The 22,650-nt window shown below is 43.8% G+C and overlaps 1 pseudogene; it reads right to left on the minus strand.

The window, feature by feature from the left end:
• Positions 1-909: 909 nt before the first annotated feature.
• LOC123171317 (uncharacterized) lies at positions 910-19,727 on the minus strand (annotated as a pseudogene).
• Positions 19,728-22,650: the final 2,923 nt, after the last annotated feature.

Below are 22,650 nucleotides of genomic sequence, written 5' to 3' on the forward strand. Positions count from 1 at the left end.
GGCAAAATTTTCCACGGGCACATTGACAATGAAGCCAGTAGAAGATTCAAGGCCGTGCCTCTGCTTTGCAGATGATTCTGCTAAAACGCGGACAAAACCAAGTGAATGAAGTGATGGCATAACCACGGCTTTTCAAGAACGAGACACACGGTCCTGCCTTCTGCATTGTAAAGCACTGTTCTACATGCCACACACAGGCACGGCCGTGATTCCACGTGCTTTAGTAGCATGTAAAGACGTGATTCTCTCATAGCGAACGCCGTGAACCTACTGCCAGACACTATATCCATTTGTGAAACAGAAAAACAAACACAACCGTGACCCATTCAGTTTGAAATCTTTGCATGACAGAAGCACAGCGTGAAGGCACATGAGGCACGGTTGGACACGCATCACAAGCACGGTTATTTGAATTACTTATAGTCATGCATTCATAACAGAAGAACATGCGTTAGAACAGGCGAGGCACAGTTACCACGAAAGCCACAGTTATGTAGCCCCAGAAACACGACCCAGATTATGTGCTTAAAAACGTTTTCGCTCCATAACGGCGGGCGTGACCATGCAACCGTGAGTCACGGTTGAATACTCACCGGTGGCATGGCCGTGGCTGCCTGTGCCCTTAGGTTATTTTTATCTCTCTGTCACGCAGCAGAGAAGCATGCTTTTATGCTTACAACATCCACGTTCAGAAACCGACGCGGCTGCGGAAAATAACAAGGAAACCTGTGCCTCTGATATTTTTGTCCGCCGAGTAAAAAATACATAAAGAAGCAAAAGGCGTTCTTATTTAAATTTGTTTTGTTTCTATAACTGCAGAAAATTAACTTACAAGCCGTTCTTATAACCACAACACAAGAAAATAAACAATCGACAACCGCCCGCCCTCCCCACCAATTGCTTGCTATTTCATCGCTCCACGTGCGGCCTTGTTTTTGAATGTTCAGCGATCCATTCTTCCTTCTCGACCCTTGTGCAACCACACCCTTCTGCGTAGCTATCCAACCTATTTACCTGTAAAATTAATATTCATACATAAAAACAAAGCGAAAGATTGCGGTCATCACTGTTTTTTGCTTACGTCCTGTTTAAGCTGCATTATTACCTTTTAATTTTTCTATCCGTACTGTTCTCCGGTACCAAAAAGTCTCCACTCAGACCTTTCCTTCCTGAAAATGGACTGCGCAGATTCCGTGCCTTGTCGCGGGCTTCCCTGCACGCATTCTGTGTGCCTGTCTTGTGTGATGTTTGATTCTGGCGTAGATGCAAGACTTTGGTAAATGCTCCCTGCTGTCAGTGGGGTCGTTGGAGTTGCTAGCATCTGACGTCTTCCTCCTGGTGCATTGTCCTGAGCCATTTGATGTCCTCGATGGTGTTGTCGGTGTTGTCGGCCATTTCATTGACCTTGCCCTCTTCTCCTGATGCGATTTCCTCTTTTCCTCTTCAATCCTCATCCTCTCCTGGACTTCTGGGTTATCCGGGCAGTTTGTTTTCCTGTGACCCTTTACTCTACAACGGCCGCACTTGGATGCGGCTTTGTTGCCTTTTCCTTTCTTCTCAGAACCAGCTTTGATGCGATCTCCTTTTTTCGTACCCTTTGAGCCACTCATGGGAGGGTTCTTGAGAGTTTCGGCAAGAATTCCTGTGTCTGGTTCCTCGGCAAGTGCCGCCATGACTTCTATTTTCATATCTACCGTACACTCACGCAGCACACGGTATGCCTTCTCTTTTCTACAAGCATTTGAACAGATATCCGACAACTCAGCGTAAGCGAGGCCGAATCTCATAGTTTCATCGTCTTGTGCAGTCATGCTATCACCTTGACTTGTAGACAGAACTTTCAGACTCTCTGATAGATTCCTGGTCCATCTGGGGATGACAAAGGATTTTGGAAGTTGATCGATCATGCCTGTTTGGTCCATCACCTTAAGCACATGGCAGCATTGAATGCCATCCCTACTCATTTTCTTGCAGCTGCAACTGTATATTTCTTTTTGCTCATCCACATCTACCCTGAACTCAGACCTGTCAAATTCCTCGCCCGGATATGGTTTCCACACTTTTTCTCCAGGCTCAATAATCTTTTTTAAAAAATACTGCCTCCCCTTTGCCAGGTCAGAGCACTTGAAGTAAGTCCGGTTCCGTAGCTCCAGCTGGAATTTCCTGAAAATTTCATTCGTGTATACTTGACTTGCTTGTCTTTCAATCGGAAAACCCATCTCTAGTGATGGCGCCTTCTCTTCTGTTCGGTGTCTTTTCTTGTCAAGCGTGGCGATGCAATTTTGCTGAATCGTGTGATACGCATTAACAAACCTTTTTATAGTGTCCTTGTGGTCGACGTAATTCTTCCACATCGAATGCGTGCTCTCACTGCGAGTGGTTGTTGACGAGAAAGGATAGAAACATTCCTTGAAGTAGGCCGACACCCAAAAATTTTGGAGTTCCCATAGCGTGTTCAGGTGTTTGTTGCCTTCCGCCTTGTGCAGAGAAATTGCTGCTTTCCAGGCACCCTCAAACTCGTCTTGATCTAGTGAGTTTTTGGCGATTCAAAATATATCATCAGACATCCCTGGGTGCTGCGCAAACACTGCTGCGTTATTTTCCTTCAGGTTCTTCCTAATATGCCACCAGCAAAACATGTGCCTCGTCCTCGGAAGAGCTTCCTTTATTGCAGTCTTCATCGCCTGCTCCTGGTCTATTATTATGTATTTCGGCTCATTACCTCCCATTGCCTCGACAAACGTGCTTAGGAGCCACTTGAATGACCCTATTTTCTCATCCTTCAAAAGGCCTACTCCAAACAGGACGGTCGACCCGTGGTTGTCGACACCTATAATTGGTGCAAATGGCAAGCCATATATATTCGTAGAGAATGTCGTGTCAAAAGACACGAAATCTCCATATAGATCATAATTCATCTTACAAAAGGAGTTTGTCCAGAACAGGATGCGCACTACATTGTTCTCTGTCTCTTCCACATGGTAGAATCCCGGCCTCCGCCTCTGCATATCAGCAAACAGTTTCATGGTGTCTGCGATATCAGTGCCGCGCTCTCCAGCCCTGTCTCGGCATGCAATGTTGCTTATGTCAATCGTGTCGAACATAATTTATTGCCTCGGTTTCCCCATGGCAGTAAAAATCTGCATAACCTTCCTTGGTTCTAACCTCGCCTTCTGCAGCACTTGTATAAAGAATTTCTCCTGAGGTGTCATCTTCTTATAGCATCTCATCAACTCAAGCATCCAATCAGATGGGTGAAGCTGGTGGTTGTGCTCTAGACGCACGTTCTTCAGATACCATTTCCTCCTATCTGTATCCCTGTTGGCTGTTATTTGGACTGGGCAGCTTGTCCAGATCAAGCAGTTGCTCCTTCACTCCTTAACATGTCTCTCGGTTGTTTTATTCTGCCCTTCCTTGGTTGTAAGTGCATCTAGTGCCCCTTAGTGATTTTGGTGCATTGAAGACTTATAGGTTAAGGGACTAATGCGTTTGTGAGTGTACACAGATCTATAAGTCTATGCGGAGTTTGATATTTACAGAGAAAGTCGACCCCTAAAATTGAAGTTCTTCGACTGAAGACTTTGGATTTCTGAAGACTTTCTGAAGACTTCGAAAGTGAAGAAATTGGTGTGACCTTGAAGACTTGGTATTCATTTGAGGAATATGAAGCGTGAAGACTTTTGTTTTCGTAGTTTCATTTTCTCTTTCTTGAGTCATAGGAAACACCGTACTGTTAAAGGGGGTCGAGGAAATACTAAGGAAAAATTTCCATGTGATGCTCAACTCAAAATCCTACACCTACCAATCCCTTCGAGTGAAGCCATTGGAAATCTCATACAGTTCAGTCATATTCTTCAGTGACAGAGACGAAGTTCTTCTAGTCTCTGAGGAATTTGTTCTGACTGAGGAGTTAGGAATTCGCGAGTGCGGATTCCCTACACAGTGAGGAACATGATAGCCCTGAGGAATTTGAACCTCAAATTTCCGACCGTTGCTGTGCTATGCGCCAGCTGTCCCAAAATATCTACCCACCTAACGGTCATATCATTGAAGGGCATTTATGTCTTATCATGCGGGCTGCTCCCTAGGCTATAAATAGCCACCCCCTACAACCACTAGCTGGTTGGCTGCTCCGAGAGAAACTGACACTTGTCAATTGAGAGCATCCCATCCTTCGAGGACTTTGAGCGAAAATCATCAAGTGAGGAAAAACCCCAAACCCAAACACCTACAAACCCAAAGTGATTGAGCATCACTGAAGATATTGATCCTGCGTGGATCCGACGCTTGTTACCTTTGAAGACTGTGCTTCTTCCAGACGGTTAGGCGTCATGGTCTAAAGCATCCAAGAGGAAATTGTGGATGGCCGAGTGACCGAGTTTGTGAAGGTTTGGAAGTCACCTGAAGACTTACCACGAGTGATTGGACAAGGTCTGTGTGACCTTAGTTCAAGGAGAATATGGTGAGGACTGTGTGTCCGGGACTGGGTGTCCTCAGGTTTAAATACCTAGCCGCTCCAACCAGACGTACAACTGAGACAACAGTTGGAACTGGTCTACCAAATCATTGTCTTCACCAAGCCAACTGGTTCTATTTCCTCAACTCTTTCATTTCCTCATTCCTGTGTTGTGCAATTGTTCATATCTGTGTTTGAATACTTTGACTGAAGACTTTCTCAATTTCCTCAGTGCAATTTCCTCAGTCTGTTTGTCTTCATCATATGTTATCATGTGTTTACACTTTCTGTACTCTGTGCTTGTTTTCATTTCATCATGATGACTATGCTTGTGTTCTGCTATGCATACTTTTGAGTACTTATTCCGCTGCAAGTAGTTCTTCGCTAAGGAATTTCCTCACCCACAAATTCCTCAGTGAAGAATTTATAAAAATCGCCTATTCACCCCCCCTCTAGTCAATATAACACACTTTCATTGGTGCACTGAAACACCTGCTTGTCAAGCTGCTGATCATATGTCGATCTTCTGCAAGTTGATCGCTTGGCAGCAAAGCCAACCTTTCTAGCATATCTGCAGAAAAACAAAAAGCACTCATCCAATGATCCGAATACCATACCACCCTCTGTTTGAGCGCTTCGGTGACCTCCTGAATCGTTTGGTATATGCCTTCTTTAAACATGTCGTCCATTTCTTTCTCTATAATGGTCGGCGGCGCCATGATGATTCTGTCTACCGTGTCTTCGTTCGTCTGATCGCATTCACTTCTGACGCAGGTATGAAGAAAGTGATTTTGGCTTCAGAGCAAGGTACTCCCTTGTTCTGTGTGATTTTGGTTTAACCTCCTGGAGTTTTAGTTATGTCGACCGCAGGTATGAAGAAAGTGACATGCCCCATATTGGACGGTCATGATTATCCCAAGTGGAAGGCCATGATGAGGAAGCGCCTCATGGCACTGAACAGCGAGTTGTGGACCGTCACTGAGATTGGTCTTACTGATCTATGCAAGATGGCGAACACTGATGATATTCGCAAGTACACTCGACTTGACATCATGGCGAAGGATATCATCTGTTCCTGCCTATCCAGAGATGAATTCAGGTGCATTATGCATCTTTGCAATGCGAAGCTTATCTGGGACCGAATCTCTGACGAGTACATGACAGGCATGTACAAAAGCCTCAAAGGGCATCAGACTCTTTGTGATGTGCTTAAAAAGCAGATCCTCAACAGGAACCCTAGGAGAGAGGGTATTGCCTTTGAGAGGAAACTCAATGCTGATGGTACATATTGGAAGCCTGAGCAGTACCCCAAAACCTCATGGGTTGCTGCAAAGGGACCTCCAGTTGATCCATCTAATTTATCTGGCTTTACATGTGAATCTTCTCATTCTTCTGATGAGTCATTTGACTCCAACTATAAACTGTTTAAAAATCAGAATGGTGAAGTATTTGCTAGATATGTTGGCACTAACTGCAGGAACGGTTCTCCTATGAAGAAAATCTGGGTTCCCAAAAGATGCCTTGAAAGTCTTCAGGTGAATGTCCTCATGACACCACCTGTGAGGAATAGGAACCCCAGATCAAATTCTTCATATGGACCAAATTCTTCATATGGATCCAAGTCCTCATACGGACCAAATTCCTCACATGGATCAAATTCCTCAAGAGGATCAAAGTCCTCATATGAACATCATCATGCTAACAACTCTGTTTCGCAGGGGAACAGCCAAGGGCTATGAATATGAGCATTATTCTTCTAATCATTATGTTCACAAGTCCTCGAAGAATTTCTCTGCTTATTCATATGCTTACCCTAACTTCTCTTATGTGAAACGAAACGGATTGGCTTCTATGCCACCTTTCTCATATGGAGCTCGCGGAGTGATGAACTCTTTGCCACCCCTTCAGATGTGGGTGGTGAAGAAAAATAACTAATCTCTTCTGCAGGGTCAGGTCTCCAGACGTACTTGAACGTCTGAAGAATTTGCTGGAGACCTGAAGTATGCCTGAAAGGACGCAGGCTAATCATGAAGAAATGAACTTTCATTTCTCACGTCCTCATACTACTTTATCTGTTCTATTTCTTGATGAAATTGATATGATAACTTGATGTCATATTCTTCACTGATGAAGTATATGAAGTTCGTAAGCTGCACTAATTCATCTGCAGGATGATCAACCCAAAGCCACTGAGTGGGTCCTCGATAGTGGATGTACAAATCACATGACTGGTGACAAGAATCTATTGATTGATGCTCCCTTATCACCATCGCATCTGAAGCATATCATCTTCGCTGACAAAGGCAAAAGTCAGGTATTGGGTCTAGGTAAGGTTGCGATCACAAAGGATCGACACATGGACAAAGTCATGCTTGTCGAGTCCTTAGGATACAACCTCATGTCTGTCTCAATGCTTTGTGATCTTGATATGGTAGTTATCTTTGGCAAGTATTGTTGTGTTGTGGTTATGGAAGCTGACAATTCCAAAGTCTTCGAAGGCTTTAGGAGAGGAGACTTGTATATTGTTGATTTCTCTACAGGACCGCAACCAGCCGTGTGCCTACTTGCAAAAGCTTCAGAAGGATTGGTATGGCATCGACGACTTGGTCATGCAGGCATGAGGAATTTGCACACGCTTGTGAAGAAGAAGCATGTCATTGGCATTGAGAATGTCAAATTCCTCAAGGATCACTTGTGTGGAGCTTGTGAAGCTGGAAAGATGAACAAGGCTAAGCATCCAGCGAAGACTATCATGACCACTACTCGACCATTCGAATTGCTTCACATGGACCTCTTTGGTCCTAACCATTACTCAGCTATCACAAATAACGCATCTCTCTATGGGCTTGTTATTGTTCATGATTACTCTCGTTACACATGGGTACACATTGTTACTTACAAACATGAAGTGCAGGAAGTCTTCAAACGATTTTCCTCGAGGGCTTCAACCAACTTTGGTGTGAAGATCAAGCACATCAGAAGTGACAATGGAACTGAGTTCAAGAATTCTGGTCTTGATGACTATCTTGATGAACTTGGTATTACTCATGAGTTATCTGCTCCTTACACTCCTCAACAAAATGGCGTCGTGGAGCGCAAGAACATAACTCTTGTTGAGATGGCTCGCACTATGCTTGATGAGTACAAGATGCCTCGTCACTTCTAGATTGAGGCAATTTATACTGCGTGCCACATCATCAACAGGGTATATCTTCACAAATTCTTCAAGAAGACTGCCTATGAACTCCTCACTGACAAGAAACCCAATGTGAGTTATTTCAAAGTCTTCGGTGCTAAATGTTGGATTAGAGATCCTAATCACAATGCTAAATTTGCACCGAAAGCACATGAAGGTTTTATGCTTGGTTACGGAAAGGACTCGCACACCTACAGAGTCTTCAACACCGTTCTTCACAAGGTTGTTGAAACTGTAGATGTGCGGTTCGATGAAACTAATGGCTCGCAAAGAGAGCACCTACCCTCTGTGATAGATGAACCAGCACCTGAGGAAACTATCAAGTTCAAGGCTACTGAGGATGTTATTCCTACCAAAGAATCTGCTGAAGAATTCATTCAAGAACGTGAAGAACGACGAGCTAATGCACCTGAAGAAGTTGCTGAAGAAAATGGTGCTGAAGAAAATGCTGATCAAATTCCTCGACAACAACCTACTCATCCTCGCGTTGCAAAAGAAGTGCAAGTTGAGAAGATCATCGATGACATTGAAGCACCAGGTCCTCTCACACGCTCGAAAGCTTCACATTTATCTAATTTTTGTGGGCACTATGCTTTTGTCTCTATCTCAGAGCCCATTAGGTAGATGAAGCATTTCTGGAGCCTGAGTGGATTCACGCCATGCAAGAAGAATTACATCCGTTCGAGCTCAGCAACGTTTGGGAACTGGTCAATCGTCCAGATCCTCGCAAACACAATATCATTGGCACAAAGTGGATCTACCGCAACAAGCAAGATGAAAATGGCCTTGTGGTGAGGAATAAGGCACGGCTAGTAGCTCAAGGCTACACACAGGTTGAAGGAAATGATTTCGATGAAACTTTTGCACCTGTTGCTAGACTTGAAGCTATTCGCATATTACTTGCTTATGCTAACCATCATGATATCACTTTATATCAAATGGATGTGAAAAGTGCATTCCTCAATGGTAAGCTTGAGGAAGAAGTATATGTTGCTCAACCCCCAGGTTTTGAAGATCCTAAGCATCATGACAAAGTCTTCAGACTAAATAAAGCCCTCTATGGCCTCAAGCAGGCCCCTCGGGCGTGGTATGATACTTTGAAGGAATTCCTCATAAAGAAAGGCTTCAAACCCGGTTCACTCGACCCTACTCTTTTCACTAAATCATATGATGAAGAATTGTTTGTATGCCAAATATATTTTGATGATATCATCTTTGGTTGTACTGACCAATGTTATAGTGATGAATTTGCCTATATGATGAGTGAAGAATATCAAATGTCTATGATGGGAGAGTTGAAATTCTTCTTAGGTCTTCAGATTCGTCAACAGCGCAATGGCATATTCATATCTCAGGAGAAATACCTCAAGGATGTACTAAGGAAATTCGGCATGCAAGATTGCAAAGGCGTCAGAATTCCTATGCCCACAAATGGCCATCTGTGCACTGATGAAAATGGTATTGACTTCGATCAAAATGTATACCGCTCCATGATTGGTTCTTTATTGTACTTATGTGCATCTAGGCCAGATATTATGCTTAGTGTTTGCATGTGTGCCCGATTTCAAGCTACACCGAAGGAATCACACCATAAGGCTGTGAAGCATATTCTTCGATATCTAGCTCACACACCAACACTAGGATTATGGTACCCCAAGGGCTCGGCTTTTGATCTCGTTGGATATTCTGACTCTGACTATGCTGGTGATCGTGTGGATCGCAAGTCAACATCTGGTACATGTCATTTCCTCAGACGATCTTTGGTCTGTTGGTCCTCGAAGAAACAGAACTGCGTATCACTGTCTACTGCTGAAGCTGAGTACATTGCTGTTGGTTCTTGCTATGCTCAATTGATGTGGATGAAGCAAACTCTCAAGGACTACGGCGTCAACGTGAAGAATGTTCCTCTCTTCTGTGACAATGAGAGTGCCATCAAGATTGCTCACAACCCAATTCAGCACTCGAAGACAAAGCACATTCAGATTCGTCATCATTTTCTTCGCGATCATGTGTTGAAGGGCGACATTTCTATTGAGCATGTGAAGACTGAAGAACAGCTAGCGGATATCTTCACAAAGCCCTTGGATGAGAATAGATTTAGCAAGTTGCGGTGTGAGCTAAATATCTTAGAATCTTCGAATGTTCTTTGAAAAGGACACTCATCCTAACACTTATGCAAAATTGATGACTTAGATGTGCAACACATGAAGAAATGTTTTTCTTCAATCAATGAAGAATAACACTCGAAGTGTGAAGAAATTAATGAAGAATTTGATTCTCAGAACCCTACGACAATTGTACGCGGTGTCTGAAATCATCATTCTTATACGGTGGGTCACGCCACCACAAAAGTTGAAAATCTTCAATTTGAGTTTTTCCTCAGTTTTGAAATTCCTCAGTTGTTCATATTCTTCAACTTTGCAAAATCTTCACTGTTTTCGTCGTTTTTCTTCTTTGGCTATATATATATATATATCTGTGTGTGTGTGTGTGTGTGTGTGTGTGTGTGAGTTTATGTCCTCTACAGCATTCACTTAGGTCTAATTCTTCAAGTTGGTTTTTCTGCTAAGTGAATGTGATCGGACCCTTCCCCCTCTATGCTATACTCAACCCAATCTATTCACAAATTCTTCATGTGCGTTCTATTTGAAACTCGTTCAAAATCTTCGTTGTGTCCTTGTCAGCTGAAGAATTTGCGAACGGAACTTTTAACTTATCTTATCCAAAAATTTCGGCTTTGCCGCTCAAACCGTTCCGCTTCCCACGATATACTTATCTATTCACCCACGATCTCCACTTCTCAGTACGTGGGTGACACATGTCATGCGGATGAGAAGGGTCAGGGGCACGTTCGTCCAATTTCTTCGGGCGAACCGTTTTCCACCGTGGCTATAAATACCCCCTCTCCCCTTCCTCACTTCTTTTACTCCGCTCGACCTCTCTCCCGCTCGAGCTTCTCAAACCCTAGCGCCGCCGCTACATCATCGTCGCCGGTGAGAAAGATCTTCACTGCCTCGACCTCGTCGCCGCCGTACTCACGCCGGCCGCGGAAATCTTCACTCCGCCGCCGCCGTAGCCGTCTTCCTCCGCCAAGTTAGGGCGGGGAAGATCTGCACAGACGAGCTTCACCTCTCCACATCCCAGTTCGTCGTGTTCTTCGTCCAGGGTAATTAAAAGTTACTTTTGCTGCCCTCTTTGATTCAAATGACTTCTACAAAATCTTCAAAGGTGTTTATTCCTCAAAAAAATTCACACACTGAACACCTCACTAGTCATCTATTCTTGATTTGTTTCTCTAAGCATCATTTTTCTTCAAGATTCCTCAATTGTGTGGATCTTCGATCTATACAACTCTGGAACCTAAGACAAAGAACGCTTAGTGAAATTCTTCAAGACTCATCTGGTCAAATTCCTCAAACTTGTTCTTATTGAAAAACCTTCTGAGAACGCATATGACCTCTCCAAATTCCTCGCAACTATACTCTGTTCACAGGTACTCATGTCCGCTGCTGAATCACTAGGTTCTCATCAACTTAACTCATTTGCAGCGTTCCTTGAAGAAAAGTTGCATACTTCTTCAGAGAGTTCAATTGTTCAAATTCCTCAACTGAAGAAAATGGCTAATGAAAAGAAGCCACAAAAAGGAGGAAAGAGGCCTGAGGTCAATACTGCCTTTGAAATCCCTGAGGACATTTATGCTGGGTACTGCACACCCCCTGAGGAAGATAAAAACCAGCGCAAGGTGCGCATTCAGAGGATAGAAAGGAGATGGGCAAAAGAGTGGAGGGAGTACAGGTATGTGACTCCAAAATACATGAAGAAATTCGCTGTTACTCCTCCATGCTCAAGACCTCCATTGGCACCTGGCCAAGAGGCAGATCCCACTAGCATCAAGCACGGTGAGGAATTTCCTAAAGAATGGGCCAAGCGCCAGGCCAAGTTGGCCAAATAGGCTAAAGATGCAGTGAGGAAATTCAACGAAGATTCCACTGCTGCTGCTGAGGCCTCTGTAAGGCCGAAGAAATCCATGGCAAAGAAGCCTGCACACAAGCCATGTGCCTCGTCTTCAATGCCCTCACAGCCAATTTCCTCAGCCGAGCCCTCACGACCAATTCCTCAAGCCGCTCCTGCTCCTCCAAAGTCCTTAGCTGCTCCAACAAAATCCTCAGCACCTGTGCATCTTGCCACGTGCCAAAGGACTACAGGCATCTCCATTGCCTCAGGAGCTTCAGCTAGTTCCTCAGCTGCACCATATTCTTCAACAGGACCCTCTCTGCTGAAGACTAAGACCACTGCAGGATGAGGCTCTCGCCCAAGTCCTCAGAAGAAGCAGGTCGCCTTCCAAGTACCGTCTGAAGATGACGAAGCTGATGATGAAGAACTTGCTAGATCATCAGAGACAGGCAAGTCAGGGCCGCTAGAGCCAAGGGCACAGAAGTGCCACTGCTTTTGGATCCAAAGCTGATCCTCGACTATATTGATCTCTGGCACAAGGATCCAAACACTCCTATGCCTGATTTCAAGTTGACACCTGGCCAAAGTCACATGCTGACCCATTTCATCAGTGAAGAAAAATGGAAATATGAGAAGGCCAGGCAACTCAAGAAAGCACAGTACAGGAAGGAGAAGTTCTTGAAGAACAACGTTGTCTCTATGACAACTGATAAACTCGTAAAGCTCCAGTCTGAAATCAAAGTCCTCAGCGATGATTTCAACGCTTACTATGCTGATTGGAAAGGAGCCAAGGTCAGGTTCGTCAATCTGACGAAGACACTCACTTCAAGTACCGCTGCCCCTGTGCATATTGAAGTCACTCCGGTTGAAGCATCTGCTCAGCAAACTGAAGAACATGCCAGCACCGCTGATGACAATCAGGCTGCTGAAGATAATGTGAGTTCCAAGGCTGATGACTGCATTCCAGTCACTGAAGAAATTCCCAGGGCACCCACTAGTGGTGCGCCTGAAGAAACTGAACCAAATTCCTCAGCTCCTTCTGTGCCTACTCCAACTCCAATCCTTCCATCTGCATCAGATGTGAAGAAGACCAAGGCTGCAGAGCGTGCAGTAGTGAAGAAAAGGAAAGCATCAGCTTCTTCAGATTCTTCTGCTCCGAAGAAAATGAAGCCTATGACCAGCTCTTTTGCAAACCTGACTGATGTTGTTCCAATCTCAACCATGCCATCAAAGGACCTTGTTCCTTTTGATGAAGAATATGTGATCCCTAGCGGATCTGATGAAGAAACTCCTTCTGCTGCTACGTCAGAGCAGATGGATGAAGAAATTGAAGTGGATGAAATCCCTTCAACCCCAGTTATTTCCTCGCCTGTGCCTCATTTTACTGCTGAAGAGGCCGGCGTTGAAGAAATTGAAGATGAAGATGTGGACATTGGCTGTACCACACCTGTGATGAATCATGACTTTTGGGAAAGTCAGCACCCCAATTCTCCACTCTTCACTCCACTGCAGCAAATTCATCAGTCCCCAGTCACTACATTTCAAATGGGATCTGATGAAGCTCGTGAAGACATTCCAGCCGCTAGTGCTGAAGAAACTGAAATGAAGAATTCAAGAACCAGGCTGCCACTGAAGAGGAACCAGAAATTCCTCAGCCTGAAGAACGTGAGATTGCGATTCCTGAGGTTCTGATGCAACTCACTGACACTCCTATGCCCAAACCAAAGGATCCATTCTCCAGGAAGCAGAAATTCAAGACGGATGCCTTCTTTGGCGAGCATGTATTCTTCACTGATTACAACCCTTATGACTCTGCTCGCATAAGGAAGAGGCGTTTCTGGACTGCCAGCCAGGAAAATTTCTATTCCTCAGTGTTATTTGACAAAGACAAAGTCTTCGATCATGAGCACATTCCTCATGTGGACATGGAATCTCTGTCGTGCTTCGAGCCAGTCCTCAGTGTTCTTCACGATGCTGGACTGCTAAATTTCTGCACTGACATCTGTGATTGGAATGAAGAACTTATTCTTCAATTCTATGCAACGCTGCACATCACCGGAAATTCTGAAGATGTGAATTCATGGGTGCTGGACTGGATGTCTGAAAACACTCACTACAAGGCACCAGCTACTGAATTGCTTCGTGCCTTACCTCTCAGTCCGCCCCTTGAAGGTGCTTGTTGCGTCTACAATGAACCTGAGCTAACCGATCACTACATGCAAGTGTGATGAAGCCTTTGAAGCCAGGTCAGACCTCAAGAACAAAATTCCTTGTGAAGGAATTGTTGTATGTGCCTCGGACTGTCTATCGCATTCTGACGAAGACATTGAGTCCAATCAAGGGCCATGACTCAAATGAAGAAGTCGTTGGCATCATGAAGAATCTGCTTTTCAATATCATTTATGGCATTCCCATCAACTTCCATGATTTCTTCATGAGGACTCTGGCTAATGTCGCCATGTCACCATTTGAGTTGAAGCCTTATGCACCTTGGATTATGAGATTCATCAGGACAAGGTCTTCACTCAACTATAAAGCTGATACACTGAACCATTGTAGCTACTTGCCCCTAATTGAAGTCCTCAAACGGACATTTTCCTCAGCTGATGAAAAGGGCAAGGCTACTGCTGTAATTGATGAAGGCATTCGTCCATTGGATGGAAAATTTCGCAAGGCTGCATCCTACTCTACCAATGATGACTCTGCCACCCATGACTCTGCCGCCAACGCACCCAAGAAAAATCCTCAAGGCACAGCACCCAGGGTGATGACTGACCGTGAGCTTCTCCTCAGTCTTCACTAGAAGGTTGATCGTAATCATAAATGGGTCAAGCGTCAGTTTGGTTCAATTCTTCACAACATGACTGCTACCCACAATGCAGTGAAGAAAAACCACTACTACCTTCATGAAATCCTCAACTGCACCTGGGCTGTTCTGTCTCAAGTCTATAGTGAAGAAGATTTGAAGACAATGGGTCTCAAGGACGATCTTGACTGGGCTGCACCTCCTCCGAAGAAGTACAAGAAGGTCAAGGTTCCTTCCTTAGTGGCCAGCTGCTATTCTTCATCACGTGACACTGATGAACATGAAGATTTGGACGACACTGTGGCAGGCCCTACTCCAACAACCGACCCCAACAACGCTGACGCTCCTTCATCACCTTGATATTCTTCAGGGGCGTTAGTCCTCATTTTCGAACCTTTTGGTCATTTGGTGACAAAGGGGGAGAAATTTGAGTTAGTCTTCAAGCGGGTCTATCTTATATGGGCGTTTTTTTTAAGTTGCAACTCTCGTTCTATTGAAGACTTTGTTGGATCGAGTTGTAAACTTAAACTCTATGGTGACCTGATACTTTTGATGTTTCTTCTGCATGCTTATTCCTCGTTAATGTTATTGCACGCATGCTGAATTACATCAGTCACCATATTTCATCATGCATTTCAAATTCTTCATATATTATGTCAAATGTGTGTATGAATTAATTACAAGATATAGGGGGAGATCTCCATGATTCAACTCTTCAAGTGTGCATTGCTTCAAAAGCAAATTCCTCACTATGCAAATCTTCAGGGGGAGTTCTTCTATATCTTGCAATCAAATTCCTCAATATCAGTATTTACACTTCATATGTTTATCCCCGTTGAAAACTTAATCTATATTGCCATCAATCACCAAAAAGGGGGAGATTGTAAGTGCATCTAGTGCCCCTTAGTGATTTTGGTGCATTGAAGACTTATAGGTTAAGGTACTAATGCGTTTGTGAGTGTACATAGATCTATAAGTCTATGAGGAGTTTGATATTTACAGAGAAAGTCGACCCCTAAAACTGAAGTTCTTCGACTGAAGACTTTGGATTTCTGAAGACTTTGAAAGTGAAGAAATTGGTGTGACCTTGAAGACTTGGTATTCATTTGAGGAATATGAAGCGTAAAGACTTTTGTTTTCATAGTTTCATTTTCTCTTTCTTGAGTCATAGGAAACACCGTACTATTAAAGGGGGTCGAGGAAATACTAAGGAAAAATTTCCATGTGATGCTCAACTCAAAATCCTACACCTACCAATCCCTTCGAGTGAAGCCATTGGAAATCTCATACAGTTCAGTCATATTCTTCAGTGACAGAGACGAAGTTCTTCTGGTCTCTGAGGAATTTGTTCTGACTGAGGAGTTAGGAATTCGCCAGTGCAGATTGCCTACACAGTGAGGAACATGATAGCCCTGAGGAATTTGAACCTCAAATTTCCGACCGTTGCTGTGTTATGCGCCAGCTGTCCCAAAATATCTACCCACCTAACGGTCATATCATTGAAGGGCACTTATGTCTTATCATGCGGGCTACTCCCTAGGCTATAAATAGCCGCCCCCTACAACCACTAGCTGGTTGGCTGCTCCAAGAGAAACTGACACTTGTCAATTGAGAGCATCCCATCCTCCGAGGACTTTGAGCGAAAATCATCAAGTGAGGAAAAACCCCAAACCCAAACACCTACAAACCCAAAGTGATTGAGCATCACTGAAGATATTGATCCTGCGTGGATCTGACGCTTGTTACCTTTGAAGACTGTGCTTCTTCCAGACGGTTAGGCGTCATGGTCTAGAGCATCCAAGAGGAAATTGTGGATCGCCGAGTGACCGAGTTTGTGAAGGTTTGGAAGTCACCTGAAGACTTACCACGAGTGATTGCACAAGGTCTGTGTGACCTTAGTTCAAGGAGAATACGGTGAGGACTGTGTGTCCGGGACTGGGTGTCCTCAGGTTTAAATACCTAGCCGCTCCAACCAGACGTACAACTCAGACAGCAGTTGGAACTGGTCTACCAAATCATTGTCTTCACCAAGCCAACTGGTTCTATTTCCTCAACTCTTTCATTTCCTCATTCCTGTGTTGTGCAATTGTTCATATCTGTGTTTGAATACTTTGACTGAAGACTTTCTCAATTTCCTCAGTTCAATTTCCTCAGTCTATTTGTCTTCATCCTGTGTTATCCTGTGTTTATGCTTTCTGTACTCTGTGCTTGTTTTCATTTCATCATGATGACTATGCTTGTGTTCTGCTATGCATACTTTTGAGTACTTATTCCGCTGCAAGTAGTTCTTCGCTAAGGAATTTCCTCACCCACAAATTCCTCAGTGAAGAATTTATAAAAATCGCCTATTCAGCCCCCCTCTAGTCGATATAACGCACTTTCATTGGCGCACTGAAACACGTGCTTGTCAAGCTGCTGATCATATGTCGATCTTCTGCTCGTTGATTGCTTGGCAGCAAAGCCAACCTTTCTAGCATATCTGCAGAAAAACAAAAAGCACTCATCCAATGATCCGAATACCATACCACCCTCTGTTTGAGCGCTTCGGTGACCTCCTGAATCGTTGGGTATATGCCTTCTTTAAACATGTCGTCTATTTCTTTCTCTACAATGGTCGGCGGCGCCATGATGATTCTGTCTACCGTGTCTTCGTTCGTCTGATCGCATTCACTTCTGACGACATCAGTCTCATCGCCAGCCACAGGTCCACTTATAGCGGAGCTGCAGCTGCTCTATTGTTTGTCACACGCAGCAGCGTCGTTTCTGCATGGCACGGTCAAATCCATAAATGAGTCTGCCTCTCCAATGTTGCATTGTGCAATGCTGCTCCCTGTTTCTCTGGCACTCGTGCAACCAAGAGACTGTGCTGCTTCTACCATGCAATCCGTGCTGGCGCTGTACGCTACTTGCTGCTGTGAACGTTGCGTTTCCTTCGAAACGGATGGAGAACTATGATATTTCTTTCCCTCATCTGTTATCCCCTCCGCCAAATCCTGAACACATGGCAAGAAACCGAATTAGATTTCCAGAGCAGCATATGCATTTTTTTAAATTTCTAAACAAAAGATTTATATGACTCATCAGGGCTCATCTGGTATACCAAAACCAGACCCGTGCCTCTTCACCGAGTATAAGCGGTACACCAGAGGCACTGTTCACATTACACCCAGCAGCACGAATGTGACCATGCTACACACACATCTGCACAAAGAGGCACAGATGTGCTTCTATTTACACCATACAACCGGAGAGGCACAACAACATCCTATATAAAAGAACAACTGCACATACAGCCGTAAAACACGGACAGCCGTCCTCCTGTTTTGCACTTTACCCTGTTCTCCCATAAAACTGTTTGTGTGTTGAATTGAAAAAGCATAGTTCCGACATCACCTTTGTTTTCCCATGCCTCTCTTGTCCAGCAAATCTTGGCGATAACCTCCGTGCATTGGTGATTTCGCTGACAATTTTGAATGCCATCGGAGATCCTTTAGAAGGACCCCTCATGTTGAACGCCACAGGTGATCCTTTCAAAGGACCTTGCCTTATGTTTTCATCGATCCGTGGACTACCGCGATACTTGCTTCCTTCCTCGTACACCTGCGTGTGAAAGATACTGCAATTTAAATATACCAGACGAAAACAAAGAAAAAATTGCTCACAAAAAAATATACATTTGCTTTAAATGTTGTTGCACGTTCGTATATGCTGTCACCTGTATTGCTTTCTGATGCTGCTGTATGGTAGAGCTTATTGCTCCTATGTTTGCTTTTGTCGTTGGGCTCTTCTTCCTTGTGCAAACCGTACTGAATCCTTGAACACCAATGCTTTTGTTGCCAATGATCCTTCTGCTTGCATCAAAGGAAATTATGTTACCCTGTACCTCTTCATTATGACCGCCTACAAATGCTGGGCCATCACAATGCCCGCTCTGCGCCTTTGTGGGCATCTGTGTCTTCAAACCAAAAAATAATTAGAGGCACGTGCGACTAAAACTTCCACGAACGTTAAAACCAGTGTTTGAAGTTTTCGCCGTTACCTGCACAATCTGCTTAGTGGAGTCTCTGCTGCTTAGAATGCTCCTCTTGGCAGGTGTCTGTTGCACACCATGCTCCTGGTTGGGACGTTTGCCAAGAACTTGTATCTCACTCTTGACTCCAATTATTCCAGCCTGCATGGCATGTGCGTGTTTGACAGCATCTGCATCCTTGATCTTTTTCTCGTTTTGTAGTAATTTTTTTTCTTCCACCTCTCGATACTCAACTGCAGAGTAGATGCACAGGATAAACAGATATTACGGCATTCATCCAGGATATATAAATCATTTTGTTGTTGTTAATGATCTACTATTTGGTGTTCTCAGTGGTGACACCTTGACAGCAAACGTCCCAGAAATAAAAGACCAAACACTAATATTCAACTGCCTTACTATTACCTACCTCCCATAATCCTTGCCGATGTCGTTCAAAGACCGACCGTTCCTGTTGTCCTGACTAGATGACGCACTCCTGAACATCTGCCCCGAAAAAGAGACGTAATAAATATAATGGTTATAAACCTGCAGTATCAGTGTTGAAACTTTTTGAAGTCGATATCAATAGAGATATATTTTTAGTTCTATATAATTAACATATATAAATATATACATATATTAATTTTTAATTAAACTACAACCTCAACCAAAGTGAGATCCTCTTATGCTAATTTGCTTGTGCAACACTTAACACAAAGATAACCATGAAACCTAACAAAAGTAACAACCTCGTATTACAAGGACGAGAGGATACAAAACAAAAAACAAACTCATATCAAAGCTACAGTGTAAAACTAAACAATTTTATACTATGAATCCCGACCACAACAAATTCATCAACGAATTGAATCTCGTGTATCAGGAATCGCCACGCAAAAGGTGCGTTGATAAATTTTTTACTAACCTTTGATTGTCGAATCATATGCGTTGATTGTTCGGAAATTGTGGGGGGGTCTGCTTTCCTGCAGTTTGTCAGTGATCCCCTTCAATGATTTTGAATCTCGGAGAGAGAGAAAAGAGAAAGAGAGAGAGAGAGAGAGAGAAAGAAAGAGAGAGGCTACTTCGTTTTTTTGCGTGCAGGAGAAGAATAGCCTGATAGGTGGGGTGAGTTTTGCGACGCATGAGAGATGGGCATGTTTCTTGGGCATGACAAGATGTGGTAGGTCGACTTCACTTGACCGTCGACGACACTGACAAGTGGGCTCTCAGTTACTAATTCCTATAAGTCTCTCACTAACTTGTGGGGTCGGCCTTATATGAGTCCTACGAGGAGTACCTCCATCTGAGGTGAGAAAATGTGGTAGGTGGACTTCAAACTCATACTGACATGTGGGCTCTCAAATAGTTCCTCCAAGTATTTGACTAACTTGTGGGGTCATCCGCAGATGAGTTCCAGATCTCTCTCCATCTAGCATCGGTGGCGACAGGCGAGCTCTCCAAAGGAAAGCCAATCCTGATCTCTCTGCAGAGTTCGCTCGCCACTGAAAAATTATCGGTCTCCTTCATCTCACTCGCCGTGGATCTCCTGTTCAAGTAATCCATTGCATCCTCACCATGATTATGCCCCGATCCAATGTTTGAACAAAAAAATTACTGGTGCTAGCAATTCCGCGGGCTGCGTACACACCGCATGTGCACAACACAGCAGGTGGGGCACGATTTGAATATCGGTTCCGGATCCAATTATCTTCAGCTGGTCCGTGCTCAAACTGTTGCGCCGTCTTAACAGCAGAGAGGTTATGGATTTAAAATTAGGACTCAGCTAACCTCACTGTAATCATGCCAGCTGCATGCTTGCGCCGTGGTTTTGCTAACTTGAGTTATATCTCCAGCCATGCAAAACTTAAGCACTCGTCTTAGCTAACCAACTAGAGACAGGAAAAATTATTTGTATAGATCTGCAATCTATAGCAGGGATCCAATGGATTTACGTCCTTTTTTGCAAAGCAGTTACTAACTCAGAGTAAGAACCCGTCTTAGCTAACCAACCTGTTGATGATGGTCTCACATGGACTGCTAACAACTGTCTTACATAGCTGACCTGGTAACGATGACGTCTCATGACCTCTTATGTAGAGTTCGATGAGATGGACTCCACCGCACAGCTGTCGGAGACTCAGTCTCAGTCTGTCGATGGCATGGAGATTGTCACCCAAGATTTCATGGTTCATGACCAACTAGAGACAGAGAGACTAAGGATCGAGTTAAAACGTGCAGCGCACAAAAAGCTTGTTGAGGAGTACAGGACAAAGAAGCAGCTTGTTGCTTCGAAGTAGGTGTTTTTTATCATGCATCTCGCGTGTGTCGTTGAAATTTCTTTGGAAATCAATGCCTCTCATTCTAGCTGCATTTTTAATCATGGCTTAAATATTTATCTCTGTTTTGCTGACTCGGCGTTTACATGTAAGCTTCTGCCAGAAAAGCATGTGGTTCAACAATACATTTGCTAAAGGTCGTTTCTTATCTTTGTCCAGAGAGCTGCTGCAATGGGTGAATACGAAGAAGAGTTCAGCACAAAACTTAGCTTCTAGAAATTCATTTCTGTCTGTGAAAAGCTAACAGAACCACAAAAACAGCTTGTCAGAGATATTGGTTTTGGATACCTTCTAGATCTGTGCTGTCGCGAGCTTCCAAGGTGTTTCGTTCGCTGGCTTGTCCACTATTTTGATTGCCCTTCCAGGTGTTTCGTACTGCCTAGTGGATACAAATTCCTTATCAACTCGTACACCGTGCACCGGATCTTAGGAATTCCACTGGGCGGGCAGATTATCCCTAGAAAATGCTCAGAAGCTTTCAGATGTCAGGTTAAGTCTGAAACTCGGTGTGCTGGGCATGCTCCAAACATCAGAGAGTTAACTGATCTCATAACCCCAGAGCTGACAGGAGAAGTGTTTCAACGGGTTTTCGTGATGTTTGCAACAGCGGTATTTCTATGCCCAACGACATATGATTGCGTTAGCCCCGACTATTTAGCCGCTCTAGAAGGACCAGCAAGTAACATATCATCATATGATTGGTCCAATGCTGTCACAGAGAAACTGGTGACATCACTCCAGACCTTCAAGGACAAAGGATTCGCAGGCGCCCTGTGTGGCTGCCTCCTGATTCCAGTGGTTCGTTCACTAACTTGTACACTTCTTTATACCCACAAGCAGCTACAAGAACATGATTAATTTTTACCTCTTCCCCACTTGCAGATAACGTATTTTGAGTACCTAGATACGAAGATTATGGACCTGGAACCTGACACTCCTGCAAGACTTGTCATGTGGGACGCAGAGGACATTAAGAATTATGCTAACATAGACAGCCTGTCAACAGAGGACGGAATTTTTGGGAAACACACGGTGAGTCAACTTTTCATCATTTTCCTTTGGCGAACTTTTCGACTCAACATAATGACTTATCTGCCATGTATTAATTTGACTTGACTGTAATTCTTTCCTTCCACATGGCAGCTGAAAGACATTAGGCGCACGCCTTTCCAACCACCTCCTGGCTTTCAGGCGCCATTTTTCCAAATGAGTCCCAGACTAGAAGCCTACATAGAAGAATTTGTGCCTCAAGAAAAACTTTGTTCCGTAAGTGATTTCCAGCTTCAGCACCTGATTTTATGTTTGAAATGATGTTCCCTAAGTTTTTACGAGACAGATACATGTCCTATTGTGTTCATCCAGACAGTTTCCTATAGTACGTTAGCTGTGCTTTTGTGTTAAAACCAGAAGTGCTTCCTACAGGACGTTAGCTCTGCTTTTGTGTTAAAACCAGAAGTGCTTTCTATAGTATGTTAGCTGTGCTTTTGTGTTAAAACTAGAAGTGCTTCCTATAGTACGTTAGCTGTGCTTTTGTGTTAAATATAAAAGTGCTTCCTATAGTACCTTAGTTGTGCCTTTATGTTAAAACCAGAAGTGCTTCCTATAGGACATTAGCCGTAATTTTGTGTTAAATATAGAAGTGCTTCCTATAGTACGTTAGCTGTGCTTTTGTGTTAAATATAAAAGTGCTTCCTATAGGACGTTATCTGTGCCTTTGTGTTAAAACCAGAAGTGCTTCCTATAGGACGTTATCTGTGCTTTTGTGTTAAAACCAGAACTGCTTCCTATAATACGTTAGCCGTGCTTTTGTGTTAAATATAAAAGTGCTTCCTATAGTACGTTAACTGTGCATTTGTGTTAGATATACAAGTGCCTCCTATAGTACGTTAG

This window comes from Triticum aestivum, chromosome 7D (assembly GCF_018294505.1).
Source record: "Triticum aestivum cultivar Chinese Spring chromosome 7D, IWGSC CS RefSeq v2.1, whole genome shotgun sequence".
NCBI classification, from domain to species: Eukaryota; Viridiplantae; Streptophyta; class Magnoliopsida; order Poales; family Poaceae; genus Triticum; species Triticum aestivum.